The sequence below is a fragment of the Lonchura striata genome, chromosome 1, assembly GCF_050655825.1.
Source record: "Lonchura striata isolate lonStrDom1 chromosome 1, ASM5065582v1, whole genome shotgun sequence".
NCBI lineage: Eukaryota > Metazoa > Chordata > Aves > Passeriformes > Estrildidae > Lonchura > Lonchura striata.
Window position 1 is genome coordinate 63,447,235 of NC_140703.1, and position 14,946 is coordinate 63,462,180.

General features: G+C 38.9%; 1 long non-coding RNA gene across 5 annotated transcripts in view; it reads right to left on the reverse strand.

The window, feature by feature from the left end:
• LOC146768698 (uncharacterized) overlaps nucleotides 1-14,946 on the reverse strand; it is a 94,878-nt gene that overhangs the window by 52,676 nt on the left and 27,256 nt on the right. For 4 of the 5 annotated variants that reach the window (XR_014954687.1, XR_014954685.1, XR_014954682.1 and 1 more), the window contains exon 1: nucleotides 1-14,946. This exon is cut by the window's right edge and continues 27,256 nt beyond it. This is a non-coding gene — a long non-coding RNA (uncharacterized LOC146768698). The other variant, XR_014954690.1, reaches the window with a different exon arrangement.

The window sequence follows — 14,946 nt, forward strand, 5'->3', positions numbered from 1 at the left end:
CTGAGAAAAGGTTGTGGAAAAGGTTGCTTGGCAGGGATTGTCCTCAACAGCAACATCTTGCCATTGTCTTGAAGAGAACTCTCTGGCATTGTCTGGAACAGAGACATGAAGCAATGAGACCTGAAATGCTGTCAACCCCCTCATGTGCAGCACAGAACTGGTGAACACACTTTGCTAGGATCTGGCGTGGTGAAGTCAGATGACACAGCACACTGTTTGCAGCCAAAGCTGTCTTTCACATCCTTTACAGCCCTGCAGCCACTCTGCATCCTGGTGGGACACTACTCAGTAACTCTGAGAAACACAACAGAGTACTTTTATAGACTGATTTTGCAAGCTTTTGGCAGCTAGCTGTTACCACTTTGGCCAAAGCCTGTAAATAACTGAGACAAGGGCTATTACTTTTGCAAGTATATGTGCTTCAAGCTGCTACAAACACCTGATCTTTTCGTCAGTTCCCATTAATCTGCCAATTATTAGAGACCTGAACTCTAGAGCATGTGGAGGACTGGGGGATTTCTCTTTGCAGTTTGGTGTCTCCTGGTAGCTGTCCAGGAGTGTAAACCTTGAAGGATAAATTAAAGGCTAGACCAAGAAACATGAAAGAAAAACTAAAACTATACCCAAATGAAAGTGTCTATACCATCCCACAAAAAAAAAAAGGTGCATGAACAAATATAACCTTGCAGATGTTGTTCCTCAGCAGTAAATGAGGCCCTGATTTACATATGTTTTTATTTTACTGCTACAGGTGAAATATGACCCTTTCCAGTGTGGAATACAGCAGGAGATCACAATGGTCTTAGAAAGGAGATTGTAAACAAGAGCACCTACTGGGCTCTGTCCTGCATGAATAAAAATTTAGAAACAAAGAGGTGCTACTTGTGCTTCCAATGCAGAATCATGTACTAACATATGATGCAATGTATTCTAAATTTACAGACTATTTCAAATGCACCAGCAAAACCAAACCCCAGCTGATTGCACTTTCTCGAACAGTTTTCCTTATACAATTCCTAGAACCCAAAAATTATTAATTTGATATTCCTGTCCTACTCCTCATTTATACACTCTGCCACAACCTTTTTCTCCCATGCCAAAACATACTGATTTTGCAGAATGCCTTATATTTTCTAAACCCAGCCCCTCAATAGAAATGCATACTTTCATCATCGAATCAGTGCTGTGCCAATGGTCTCTGTCAAAAGCAAGCACCAAGCCAGCAGCACGAAACCTTCTCAAGTCCAGACTGGAGGAGAAGTCAGAGGCTTTTGTTCTGCCATTGAAGTTAGTTTTTTGTGCTGCTAAGGACTTTGTTCTTTTGCATGTGGGACAAATAAACTGAAAAAACTGTCTCTTCATGTAGCCCATTCTTCAAGCATATGCCATCTGATCTCAGCTACCCTTGTACTGAACACAATAACCTGGTTTTGGCTACAGCATATCTTCCAGAAAGACTTCCAATTCTAATTTGCAAACACAAATGAAAAATTAGCTGCTTCCAAAGCTAGTTCCTTCCCAACGATGAATCACCCTCCCCATTAAGAGTGTATATCTTACATCTCTTCTGAGTTTTAATTGAAATTCTCATGTGAATGTTACTTCTGGCTCCAGTAGCATTAAGCCAATGAATCACCATAGCTCTGATCCAGGGTGACAGCTCCTACACATAACAAGGAAATCCATAGCCTTATGAAATGCAGAAAGCTAAATGGACAAATGCTTCTTATATATCAAATCTACTGGCACATGAATCCCTGCATGCTGCACTGAGTTATCAGCATTCTGGGGACAGACAACCATAAATTAGAGTATTTTTTTAATCTAGTATCATGATCAAGTATTCAGGAAGGAAAATGCTAGTAGAATTCAAACCCAAATAGACAATTTCCTGCAAGAGCTTGAAACCAGCAGACTATAGGAAAAGTGCAAAATTTGCACAGTTGCTTAGTGCAAAAATGCAAAATTAATGCCTGTAACCTCTCTAAACATTGTGCATGGGATTGTAATTAAAATCCTTCCTTACAAGAAAGACTTGTATTGCTCCAGCAAAGGCACACCATCCCATTTCTTCATTTCAGGTTGATTTGAATTCTCTGAAATATTCTTGCATATTCATTTTGTTTAATGTGGCCCCACACCTTTGGAAAGGTTCCCATTTAAGTATCTGCTTAAGCCTCACTGAAACCAAATTGCAGTAAAGTAATGTTGTGAAAAACAGGGCTGCATTGCACCAACTCTAAGCAGTGTTGTTAACAGAAAATATGACTATTAGTAAAGAGATAAGCTTTAGGCACCTTCATTACTGAACCTCTTCAGTTCACATACTCAGAGCACAATGCAATCAGCTTTTTTCAGAATGGTTTTATGTGCAATGCCAGCAAGCAATACCAACTCTGTTTACTACAGAACTGAGTTTTCCAGAAACGCGTGTGCTTGCTTTGTAATGACTTCCTAATTGGAAGTACCAGTGCAGACGTGTCCCAGGAGAAATATCTGATTAGATCCTGTTACTCACAAGTAACTGTGATTGAATTCTAGGTAAATCTATGCTCTAATTATGAACAAATTTGTTCTATTCCATTTCTGAGAACTAGGTTCACTAAAATAATCCAACACTTCAGCCATGGCATGTAACCACAGCAGTAATCAGGAGTGCATTTCTCTTAAACCAGGTCTTGCTGCATTCAAGTCCCTTAGGTGCTGCTTCTCTTTGCAGGGACCATAGCATGAACAGAAAATCTCTGCAGAGGTTGTCAAACTCAGAGAGTGTTTCTAATTCATGAAAGAGCATAAAATGTTTATATTATGCTTCCAGTACAAAGACTGGGGAAAGGACCCATAGGACTGATTTGCAGCAGGGCATCGGGCTGCTCCTGGTCTGCTGGAAAAAGTTTGCATCCCATCAACTATTACATATTATAAACTGAGATTCAAGTCTAAGTGCTTAGGAAAGCTCAAGATAACTACATGTATGGCAACATTTTAGAGGTGCATGTAATAATGAGTCTAGGATGCAGTTTATGTACTATCACAGAGCTTAGTCATGTATCTGTGCTAGGTTTTTCCCTTCACAACTCTGGGTAGCACCTCGTTACCATCTAACATACTGTTATTGTTGAAATACAGAGTGATGGACTCTAAGAGGCATGAAAATCTCCTAACTTAATGATGAAACAAGAGCTATAAATAAAACTTTCTTTAGTCCTTTAGCAATTTAATGAGAGGTTTCCATAAGTAAAAGGAACGAGAATTTAACCAAAAACATCAAAAAGGTTGAACCAACAATCTGAAGAAACAAGTCCATCCATTCCTCTCACTACAAGGGAAGGATAGAAATCCTATGTATGGTGTATAACTGCAGAAACTCTCATGATAAAAAGGACATCAGAGTAGAGATGGAGGATAAAAGACCTCTATGACATCCACATCCACCTGTGCCCACTCTGCATCAGAGATAAGGGATGTCTGTGGGACTGGTTCAAATTCCAAACATTAAATTTAAAACACTTGAAGTTAGTGCAGGTGAATGACACTAAGAATATTTCGAGTCATGACAAAAAATATGAATAATAGATATTTTTATCCTGAATTCCTATGAAACAGGGTTGGCATGCCTCACAGAAAGGACTTCAGAACAGAAAGAAATTAGGGGGGAAAGTGGGAGTGATTTTGGTTCTCAGGAGTAACAAATGAGGTAACAAAAAACTTGGCAACAGCTGATGGAGCATGAGGAAGCAAACTCACACTAATAGAAACAACAGCAAAGCAGCTGATAGAGCTTCTAAGGGGCTGTTTCTCTCCCCAGTGGATTGCTGAGCATGGCTGGTAAGAAACTGCTTCCCCATCGTGCACTTACACAGGAGGCCTGGCAAACAGACCGGACAAGGTCAGACTATTGGAACAGAATGTGAAATCAGACACTAGAAGGAATAACAGCGTGTGGTAAAATAGCAGCCACATTTAGAGCAGATGTATCACGAAGAAGCAGTATGCAGAAAGACAGAGATGAAGCTAAAGGCAGTAGGGTGCATCAACAAAGGAACTGAGCATAAAAGCATAAAGGTAGAAACAATGGCATGGGCACAAGAGTATCCATCTGAATCTCATTGGGAAAAAAAATAAAACAGGTTTTATTGGGCTGAGAAACCACTATATAATTTCATTTTCACGTCTGATTGATATAGATACTCAGGCAATGCTATTAGAAGGATAGTTTTACTAATAATCATATCATGAATGGATACTTTTGTAACCTACATAAAGGATGTAAAATAAGTGTGATGGATAATAGAAGGGTAAATTACTTCTAGATGGGATGGGTGGCACATTTCTCCACCAAATAGCCAACAGGACTGAGAGACTGTGGGTTATTCTTATTATGCTTAATTGCTGAATCCATTACAGAAAATTTGATCATTAAAAATAAAATCCCAAAGAAGATGAGTTTATATTAAGTGGAAGAACATATGAAAGTAGGTCTGCAAGTTCTTCACTGAAGACAGAGCATTACTGGAAATCAGGGAAACTAATTTAGCCATCTGATGCTGAAAAGAGTGATATAGTGACTAACTGCAAATATTTCTGCTCTTCACTTAGATTTAACTGCTTCTTAGTGGAGAAGAACATAAAAAGATGCTTGGGGTATTGTAGAACAACTGGAGAAATGGGTAAAATTCTGATCATTATTTGACGATTCAAGTTGAATGTTAAAGAGATGGAGAGCAGCGCTGTCGTGAGGGAAAAAGGGAAAACAATTTGTGTATCCTTTCAGAGAGAAGAATAAGAAGTATATTAAACCCAGACAATATGGAGGAAAGATCTGTGTAAAAAAAAATTAAAATACATATATATAAAATCATTGTATATATACATATATATAAAATATCAAGAAGATCAAACAATAAATTCAAATAACTGGGAAATATAAAGGCCTCTTGCCTTTGGAAAAGGAAATTAGAGAAGAATGGGGTATTGGTTAAAGCAGGGGCATAAAACCTAATGAAAGGTAAGACAAAGATAGACCAGTTGTTACACTATGGCTGCAGCAAGAAAGGAAGGATGTTCCTGCTGCCTGCAATACTGTCAGAACTGCTGTGCTGCTTATGCAAAACAGGGCAAACTGTGTATCTTCATGTTGCCTCCTTAGTAAAACAAACCATACATGAAATAATAACAGAGCAAGCTGAAAACAACCTAAGTTCAAAGGAACAATATTCAGCTTGCAATAGTGTTCCAATATTGGACTCCATTATATTACTTTTGATGCCATGCAGGATTCTGGCTATTGGGCTGGAGCTGCCGATAATTGCATGGTGTTGATTTTTATTTTAACATCTTTCTGAGTACCAGAGTTGATTTCCCTCTTTGCTGAAGCACAGATCTTGCCAAAATGTGTGGAGTGAAGAGGAAGAGCTTGGACTTGATAAAATACCCCTTCCCACTGCTAGCAGTGTCTTCAATAATGAAGAAGTAAGGGTTCAGCCCTGCAGAAGGCAACCTGCACTACTGCCAACAGTGTCAGTGACTTTCACTAGCATCAAAGAATTTGGCTGCAAGGACCCTGGAGGCTGAGGAATTTAACCTCAGAGTGTATCTAAATGAGCCTCTAACAACCACCCTGCAGATGTAACACAACTGGTGGGATAGTGATAACAACACCTCTGTACCTTCAAAATCTTGCTGGGAAGATGGGTGAATATTCGAGCAGCCAGCTGCTCTGCAGCTCTGCTGCAACTGCTCCTGCTGTTCTGAGGGAAGCTCAGGTTTAAGACAAATTGTCCCAAACACAGAACAAAGAAACATGGTGAAATAACATCTAGTAAACAAGAAAAGTAATCTGGAAAAGCATGAACAAAAGCAGCTGTGGCAGAAACTAGGACTAGATAGTGAGCAAAACAATGCAAGAATAGTTCATTGTCATCCCACTCCTCCGTTGAGAGCCTTAAAAATAGTTTTTCCTCAAATGAGGGAAAATCCAGACAAAGTGTAGAGGAACTGAAGTAATGATTTATAGTATCCTCAGGGCTGCTAGACTATACTTTCCTGGAGCCCTTCTCCTTGCATATATATCCAGTCATTAACTTCACCTACATATGGCAGAGCACCTGGAAACTGGATTTTATTTCTTCTTTCTACTGTGTGTGATTTTCTGTCTGCATCCTTTTGGTTTGCCTGTTTGTTTTTTCATCTGTTTAAAAATAATCTGTGTCAGAGAGCAAGGAGAGTGTCAGAACATGCTCACAGCAGCACCATAAATAGCCCATGGTTGAAGGGACTTGCCAGCTCCTGAAGTTATTCAAAGATGGTTTGCTGTGCCTAACCAACTGCAAATAAGGAGTGCGTTAAATTCTTACCCTTCCCTGTGAGTTGTGGCATGTACAGATCCAACTCTGGAGCACAGCATTGCTGCTATTTTTTATTACTTCCAAACTATATTTAATTATTTAAATCTTCTCTAATTATCAGATTAACTAATTTGTCTTAATACTAGATTATCAGGGTGATTTGTGGTGAAGGGAAACAAAGGATATTTGCTGTGTGCTTCACAAGCTAGCAGCTGATTCTTACATATTCTCATTGAGTCTTTCTCATTTTCACCTTTATACATTTCTTCTCTCTGACAACACCAGAGAAAATAACTAGTTTTGTGTCACTAAAACAGGACTATTTAGCATTCAAGCATTATGCTGCAACTTTGAATATTTATGGACTCAGCAGACAAACCCAGACACTGGAAAGTATTAGCAGCACCTATAAGAAGGATGCCTTAGGCTGGTCACAGCAAGATCTGCAAAGAGTGTGGACTCTCCATCTCCTTCATTGACAGTCCTGTAATACTGGCACCAAAATTTCTACCTGCTTCACATTTCTCTGAGCTCCAGTTTTACCCAAATATGAGCTAAGGATGGCAGAAAATTGTTTTAGGTAAATTGTCACTGTGTGCTACAGCGTTAATGATCCACAGAAGAGCCCTGAAGTCATCTTCAGTGACTAGCATGCCAAAATTATGTGGCTAACTATAATATCTGTCACCAATGAATGACTAATGCTGCTTCCATGGCAGTGAAAAACCAAGAGGTTATTCATCTGGATCATTACTTTTTAAGCTCCAACAGCCCAAATCCAGATTAGTTTTGTTTTTAAGCCAAAACAGAGGACAGTTCATGACAGCTGGAACAGCAAGTGGCCAGTGATCAATTATTTTGAAGGGAGATGGATAATTCTCTCATGTCATACATGAAAGTTATTTCAATATCAAATAAAGAGTCTAATTTGGAGAGACTGCATTATCCCCTAAGCTATTGAACACTGAGAACTTCCTCTCTATCTCATGTGAAGTTCTCTTTGCATTCCATGAGCAATTTCTGTAATGTGCTTTTATGAGATTTTGAAACAAACTGTTCCTTTGTACCATGGAGATTCATCTGGCTGAAAACACATAAAATGTCATTAATTCTACTGAGGGAAATGTGGTTGTGGTCACAAGTGAGAGCATTAGCTATAGACAGGCAAAGGTGGGTGGAAATAAGACATTCAAATTTTGTTAGTTCAGTGGAAGTAGAGGATTTCAAATTAAGTTTCATAATAATTTAAGGAAAATGTATAGATATGTTGTGGTTTCTTTTCTTTTTGTTAAGGTAGATCACAGTGCTATTCATATAGCTTAACACTGCTGCAGTGGGAGAGCAATCCTAAAGCCTCTTGCATTGACTTTTAAAGAATTTTGGCAGTACAGCTCCTCCCACAGATCCTTGCCACACTTTTACATAGGAGAAAATAAATCAGCCATATGCTTTACAGTTTCTTCCACCCTGCTACTCTGATCATCAGAAGGACATCAAAGAAACTGCAAAAGACCATATTCATTAGAACAACTCATAGATTTGCAATAGGAATGAGTTCTTTGAAGCCTTGGAAGTAAGACCACACTGCTGCCCCAAAATTTAGTTTTGCATGAGGAATAGGGTACAAAGATTTGGCCAGCATTTCCTCGGTTTAGAAAGAGCATTTCAGACTAAAACTCCTTTCCCATCTACACTGTGCTAGAGGCCCTTGATCACTTTATGCAGTATTTATAGTCCATTGAAAAGCACTGATGGCACAGAGATTGCCTAAGAGAGTGTGAGCATCTACACTTGAAAACAGCAAGGGAAAATCAAAGTGTAGCAAGTGCCTCTTGAGCACATACAAACTTGTTTTTCTGAAAGATGTAAGTGGTAAGATTTGAAGACTTCACCAGAAGAATAAATGACATATTCTCCACAAAAATTGTATGCCAATCAAAAGGAGAAACAGAATTTCTTTGTAATTCCACCTGAGCAGACATTACAGGCAGAACTTCACTTCAAATGGTGAAATTCTGGCAACAGAAGAAAAAACTGAAAATGGGGACTAAGCAAGAGATACATCAGACACTTTTATTAACACATTCATCAGGCCTATCTAAAATTATGCATTTAGTGCATGCCAAATTTTACTGCAATCATTCAAAACCTAGAAAAGAACCATCACTTCTCATGCTGCTTCCTCCAACAGATAAATTATAAAGTACTTATATATTTCACTCATAGCTCATTCTGAATTTTTTAAAATAGCATTTACCTAATCCCACACAGGCTGGGACCTCAGTCCTTGATAAGCAATCCAGAGTGCTGGGTGTTAAAACTAAACAAACTCCCATCCAGACCCTGTTAGGCTTGTTGGCTTTCTGGTTTGTTTTGGTGCCCAGGGAAAGGCACACAGGGAAATCCAAAGAGTGAAACTGCACTTGGAGAATATGATCTGTTTAAGGAAATTATATATACTCAGAAGCACATAAGTCATAATACATTTTTAAAACATAGGAATTGTCAGAAGAAGAAATAATTAACACAAAACAAGCAATAACCTCCACTCAGGGGAAAAACTGTTTTTGTAAATTAGTGGTGTAATGCTTGAAGTAAGAGTTGACCACCAGACAAGTCAGAAGCACCTGCAAATTCAAGAGAAGATAAGCATTGTTCCAGTAGCTTAAATGCATTGTCTTTGTGCCACAAAGATCCATGAGCAGAGCACAATCCAAAACCATTTGTGAGATAAAGTGCTTTCAAAAGAGAAGGCAACATCTTTCAAACCCCAAAGTGGTTACTTTCAATAAAGTTACTACACTGACACCCATCTGTTCAGTGTGGTAACCTGAATATAAATAATAAGGGCTAACAAAAGAGAGGTCAAGTGTTTGCCCTCCTGCTTCAGTCTCTCCTGCTAAACTTTGCCTGGCTGCAGCAGGATTTCAGGGCTGTGAGTGGTACATAATTGTCAATTGTGCACTTGGTGCTTTGAGTTACAGAGTAAAGTATAAAAAGGCAACTTGGACTGGAAGTCCACTTTTGCTGTGAAAAATCTCACATTTCTATGTTCCTTTAAGTTTGATAACAGCAGCAGGCTTTAAAAAAAAAAAAAAAACTCCAAGCCTATATGGCATTTAAATAGCAGATCTAATATAATTTTGTGTAAGTTGGAACAATTATCTGAAAGTCATGCAGGAAAAAAAGGAGGAAAAGCACTCAGCCACCACAAATGAAAATGCCAGAAGGGACCTCAGACTTCATTACAGACTGATGACCGCCTAAATTGTATTGGCAGAGCACATGCAAGACCATCACTGACAGTCTAATTCCAGCTTACCTCTGTGGACACATGAGAAATTCTTCTCTCAGCCCATACCCAGAAAGCAGATTAAAAGAGCATGAAAATTAAAGGCTTCATAGAGATCTGCTGGACCATAGTGATACTGCACCAGAACTTGATTAAAGATGTTAAAGGGACATCATATTTCTCTAGTTGTCTCAGCAGACCTTCTAATAAGGAATATAATGGATAGATGGAGAGTGTGCAGGTAAGTCATTGACCCTTTAACTCTGGTAAGTCAGTTTTCTCACACGTGCACTCTTTTGAGTTGTGAGTGCAAAGTGGGGCAAGCTCGCTTAGCCAGGATGCTGGTGATGGTGAGGCTGGACTGTCACGGGGCAAGCAGAGGAGGTGGAAAGGAGAACTGCTGGAGTGTATCTGCAGCACACAGGGGAATGCAGGAGAACCCACTAGCTAGAACTGCCTTTGTGACAGTGCAAACCAAACCCAAATCTGGTTAGCTCTGCTGTGGGTCAAGGATCAGGTTAATAGAGCAGCACTGAAGTAAAAGAGTTATCTGATTTTTGGGGCAGGAGCAACATTGTACTGTGCAACATTGCACACACATTTCTTGGTGTGTGCCATGTGTACAACAGAGCTTTTTCCTGCTCTGGTCCCTTCTATGAACTGAGACCCAATGTTTTACTTTTAATATTGACAAGTGGGTGAAATAGGGTGGTTAGACCTAGCAGGCTGCAGCAGTACAGATGAGCTTGGTTGTGGCAGCTTCACCAACAAAACAAGGGGATTAATGCAAAACCTTAAACTGAAACAGGATAGGTTTAAATTTTATACTGGGACGAAATGCTTTATTGTATGGGTGGCGAGACACTGGTATAGGGTGTCCAGAGGAGCTGTAGATTCCCCAACCCTGCAAATATTCAAGGCCAGACTGGATGACACTTTGAGCAACCTGGCTAGTGGAAGGTGTCCTTGCCCACTATGAGGGAGGCAAAACTAGATGATCTTTGATTCCTTGTAACCCAGTTCATTATAGGACTCTCTGATTCACTGCATTAGGGAAAAGTTTAGCCCATACTTTCCTTGGGAGAAGAGGGAAGAGTTATTTTGCATCTCCTCAAACAAATGGACTGCTTGTGTGCCTGGTCTCCAGCAGAGACAGGCTGTACATCCCCTTACACAGCTATGCTGGTTTCTGCTCTGGCTTCGGGGACAATCAACCTCTTCAAGGATCTACCAAGAAGGCAGGGAAAAAACCCAAAGCAATGACATGCAAAGGATGCTAAGAACAGTTTAAAAAAGTCATTAGCAGAGAGGACAGAAGGTACAGACACAAGCCCTCATTCTTGTGAGTTGTTGCAGTTTTGACAGACCTTGGGTAAAGGGAGCACAGCATCACTTCTCAGAGACCATCAGGAGAGAGCTGCACCCTAGTTTGTGACCATGGGGAATAAATAGAGACACTTCATGCTCCTCTTTACAGTTTCTCTGGGGAAACACTGTAGGCTAAAAAAACACTTTAAAAATTAGAATGTCATCTGCCTTGCAAAGGGCAGTGCTGTCTCTGCAAATTTCCTCAGTTTTTCCTCAGGGTAGATACATGACTGGCTGTTCTTATATTATCAAACCAGTCCTTAAACCTAGACCACAGAAAATTGAAAAATAATGGAAGCTTATATGTGTGATTATAAATAATGCTTGAGTTTTTTACATGGAGAGGCTATTTTAGTTTCTGTCAAAAAAGGGTTTACCTGTTCACCTTAAGGACAGAAATGTGGAGGATGGTATTTCCAAGATGATAAGGGTGTACAGTTACAAGAACAATTCTTGCAGATACATCAATATCAACACAGTATCACACAATAATTGCACATTTCAGGCATAGAAATCCATCACAGCTATCTTTGCATGAGGCAGGATTCACTAATTTGCTATGTCAATATTAAAGCTGAGTGACTCAGATGGCTGAAAGAAGGTAGATGATGACCAGATGCTGGAGCAGACACTTAAGAACATTGCAAAAAAAAAAGGAGCATCCTTACCATCACTCTCACCTTGATAAGGTTTGTAAAGTTTGATCTAGACAACCCTCATGAAAAAGAAATGGAAATTTTCCCGTCATTGTGATGGACTGTGTTTCACATCTTCACTTTGCAATTTGAATTTAAGTTTTCTAGCTGTCAAACAACAGATAATGTCACTGTGATTTATAGACAGACTATTGTGATTTTTTTTGCAGTAGCATTTTCCAAGGGAGTTAATTCTACATAAAACACAATTATTTCTTTTCGTGTATCTCTAAAAATTATGAAATAATTTTCATATACACCCTCACTTTAGAAGTATCAGAATGTTCCAGCTCTCTGTCTCTTGAACAACAAAATTACCAGGTTTGGTATGAAAAGATAGATTACAGCAGTTTAATTAAGACAGTTCTGGAAAAGTGAACAAATATCAGAGCAAAACTTTAATCATTAAATGAAAGACAAATTGCTGCATTTTGTTTTGATAGTTTGTATATTTGGCAGGGGAAAACATGTCTGTGACTGAGCTATTCTCCCTAGCTCCTCTTACAGACAACAAATGGCAACAGGTACTTTTAGGACACAATTCATGTGATCGACAGCAGATATTCATTTTAAAATTGAATTAATCACCTCCTAAAATTATAATAATATTCTGCCCTAGACAAATACATTTTTCTTCCTGCTATTCCTGCAGTGTAGCTGTATTTAAAAGTACAGGCAAAATGGATTTTAATCACAATATTGGGCTCAAAAAGTGTAACACAGAGCAGGAGAGAGAGTGTATGGTACTTCATTAGAAATGGCTCTCTTCCTTGTCCATGTGCAAATCCAGTACTGGGAGGTCTGTCTCTCATTAGCTTTCCAACACAGAGAGGAAGCCAATCTTATTATTCCCTTATTAGGAAGGGATATTAGTATTATAATTCAAGCTGGTGAAATTCAGATTTCTTATCCTGAGGGGAAGTTCAAGACACTTGGTACTTGGTTTCACTGTACATCACAAATGAAAAAAAAAAAAAAACAAAAAAAAAACAACCTTCACTTTGACCATTCTTAAATATTTTTTTATTATTTTGTTTTATTTTGTTTCAGCTGCCTCTGAAATAAATAAGAACAGTAACAAGGTCAAATGAAATGTTATAACTTTCATCTAACTAATATTTTGATATTTTTTTGCACATATTTTGACGCAACCATGGCCATGATTCAATTTAGTTTCTTTCAAATAACATTTGCTGACAGAATGCTGTTACTTTACAACTTTCCACAAACTATGATTAGAAATTAACTGATCTGTTAATAGGGAACAAACAGGTGTATTTTTCCTCCAGTGGCATATGGCCAGGCCCTGGGATGCTTAGACATCACCTAGACTTAGAAGCAATATTGTATCAGAGGAATACTATTGCACACAGGAGACTAGACTCTCCCTGGACTAGCCTGGCTCTGCAGAGTTGCTTTCTCCAGAAAGAATACCTGTCCACACCTGCTCCAGCAATGAACTCTCCAGCATCGACTACCTATTTTCTGCTAATGCAGCTGTGAAAGGGGGACTAAAGAAAAGGAGGAAAACCATATTTAGTACTTTCCCTGAATTTTTTACTTTTTTTTCCAAAAATTTTGAAATTTTTTCTTTGTCTGAAATGACCCTTTCTTTGTTGTTGGTCATGTTTCTTACTGCCTCAGTTACGACTTTCAAATGCTCACATTCCAAAACCCACGTTGAGTGCAATGCACTCCTCCCAGTCTGCAATTGATCTTGCTGGTTTTTTTGCTGGTTGTTTGCTCGGGTATAGATGTATGACTTTTATGCCTTTAAACCCTCGGGGTACACAGCTATTACCCGTCACACCCCATTTACCACCCATCTTTGTGGCCATCAGCAGTCTTACCTAAATGACAAAGAAAACGGTAATAGCAAAGTCAAACAAAAAGGAGACCCAGATATCCAGAAAATGAGTGGAACATGGAAGAGGGAAAAAGGAAGCAGAGGCTGAGGACAGAAGGCAGTGAAAAATTACCTATCCTGGCCTTTTAGGTGGGATATTGATCCCTTGGGGTGAACTGGGGTGCATCCATTCAGCCAAGGCACAGAAGTAATAAGGGCTGTTGTACAATTGGATCTTTCACCAGGGGGACAAAGGGGCTTCCAATTTTTTTCTAGCTGGAGGCATCGGTTTCAGTTCATCCCCACCTCCAGTACAGGCACTTAACAGTGGTGGGAGTGTGGGCAGCAGAAGCTGCCTCTGCAGAGGGAAAGAGACCTCACCCAACAAATTTCTTTTAATAATTATGCTAATGGGCAGCAAAAGTGGAGAAATAGATCTAGCACTCCACTGGGAGAGAACATATCTGTCCTAACCATCTTTTCCATCACTAATTAACATGTTCTGAATACTAATAGGCTAGGAAAATCAAAGCTGGAAGTTGCACTAACAACAGGTGCTCAGAAGTGACTACGACAAATATTAAAATGAGGAAACCTGTGGGAAAACTGAGAATTATGGGCAAAAATTGTAATAAAACAATAATAGCTTGGATATATCTAATGACTCTAAACCCAAAGGAACACACAAGATATTGCAGCATAATAAGGAAACTAATTAAGAGAGGTCACCTTACCCAGCATTAAAACTGAGCTGCCTCTTATGTAATTGTCTGGTTGATAACAATCATTAATAGTACAGCAGCAGTAGTACAAAATTTCTTGGTTCTGGATGTATAAAATAACACCAAAACCATCTAAAGTAAGTTTGATCAGGAAGGAAGTTCGAGTTTATCACTTCAAATGCTGTGTTGGTAGGAACCAAATTTTCTGAATTCAGCAACACAGGGATGTCTGTGCCTGAACTATTCTCCCTAGCTTCTCTTACAGACAGCAAATGGCAACAGGTACTTTTAGGACACAATTCATATGATCAACAGCAGACATTAATTTTTAAATGGGATTAATCACATCCTAAAGTTAAAATCTTATTCTGTCTTTTAAGGGAGTCCTGGCATGTAATTCAAATGTGAACAGCTTTATTGTAATTTTCTTTATTTCTATCAGGTTAAGACTACGTGATATATATAGATTCAAGATGCTGTGTGCAAGACACCCAAATTTGCTGGGTTGATTCTTTATTTTAATTTTAGCAAAGAAAAGAAAAACATAGCAAAATTAAAGTGTCTGCAAAATATCAAAGTGTAGGCTTTTCTGGTCACTATTTACTCTCATGGTGATGTCCCTATCTTTCTGCACTCTTCATCTTCATATTTCTTGCATTTCAACATTCTATCTTTT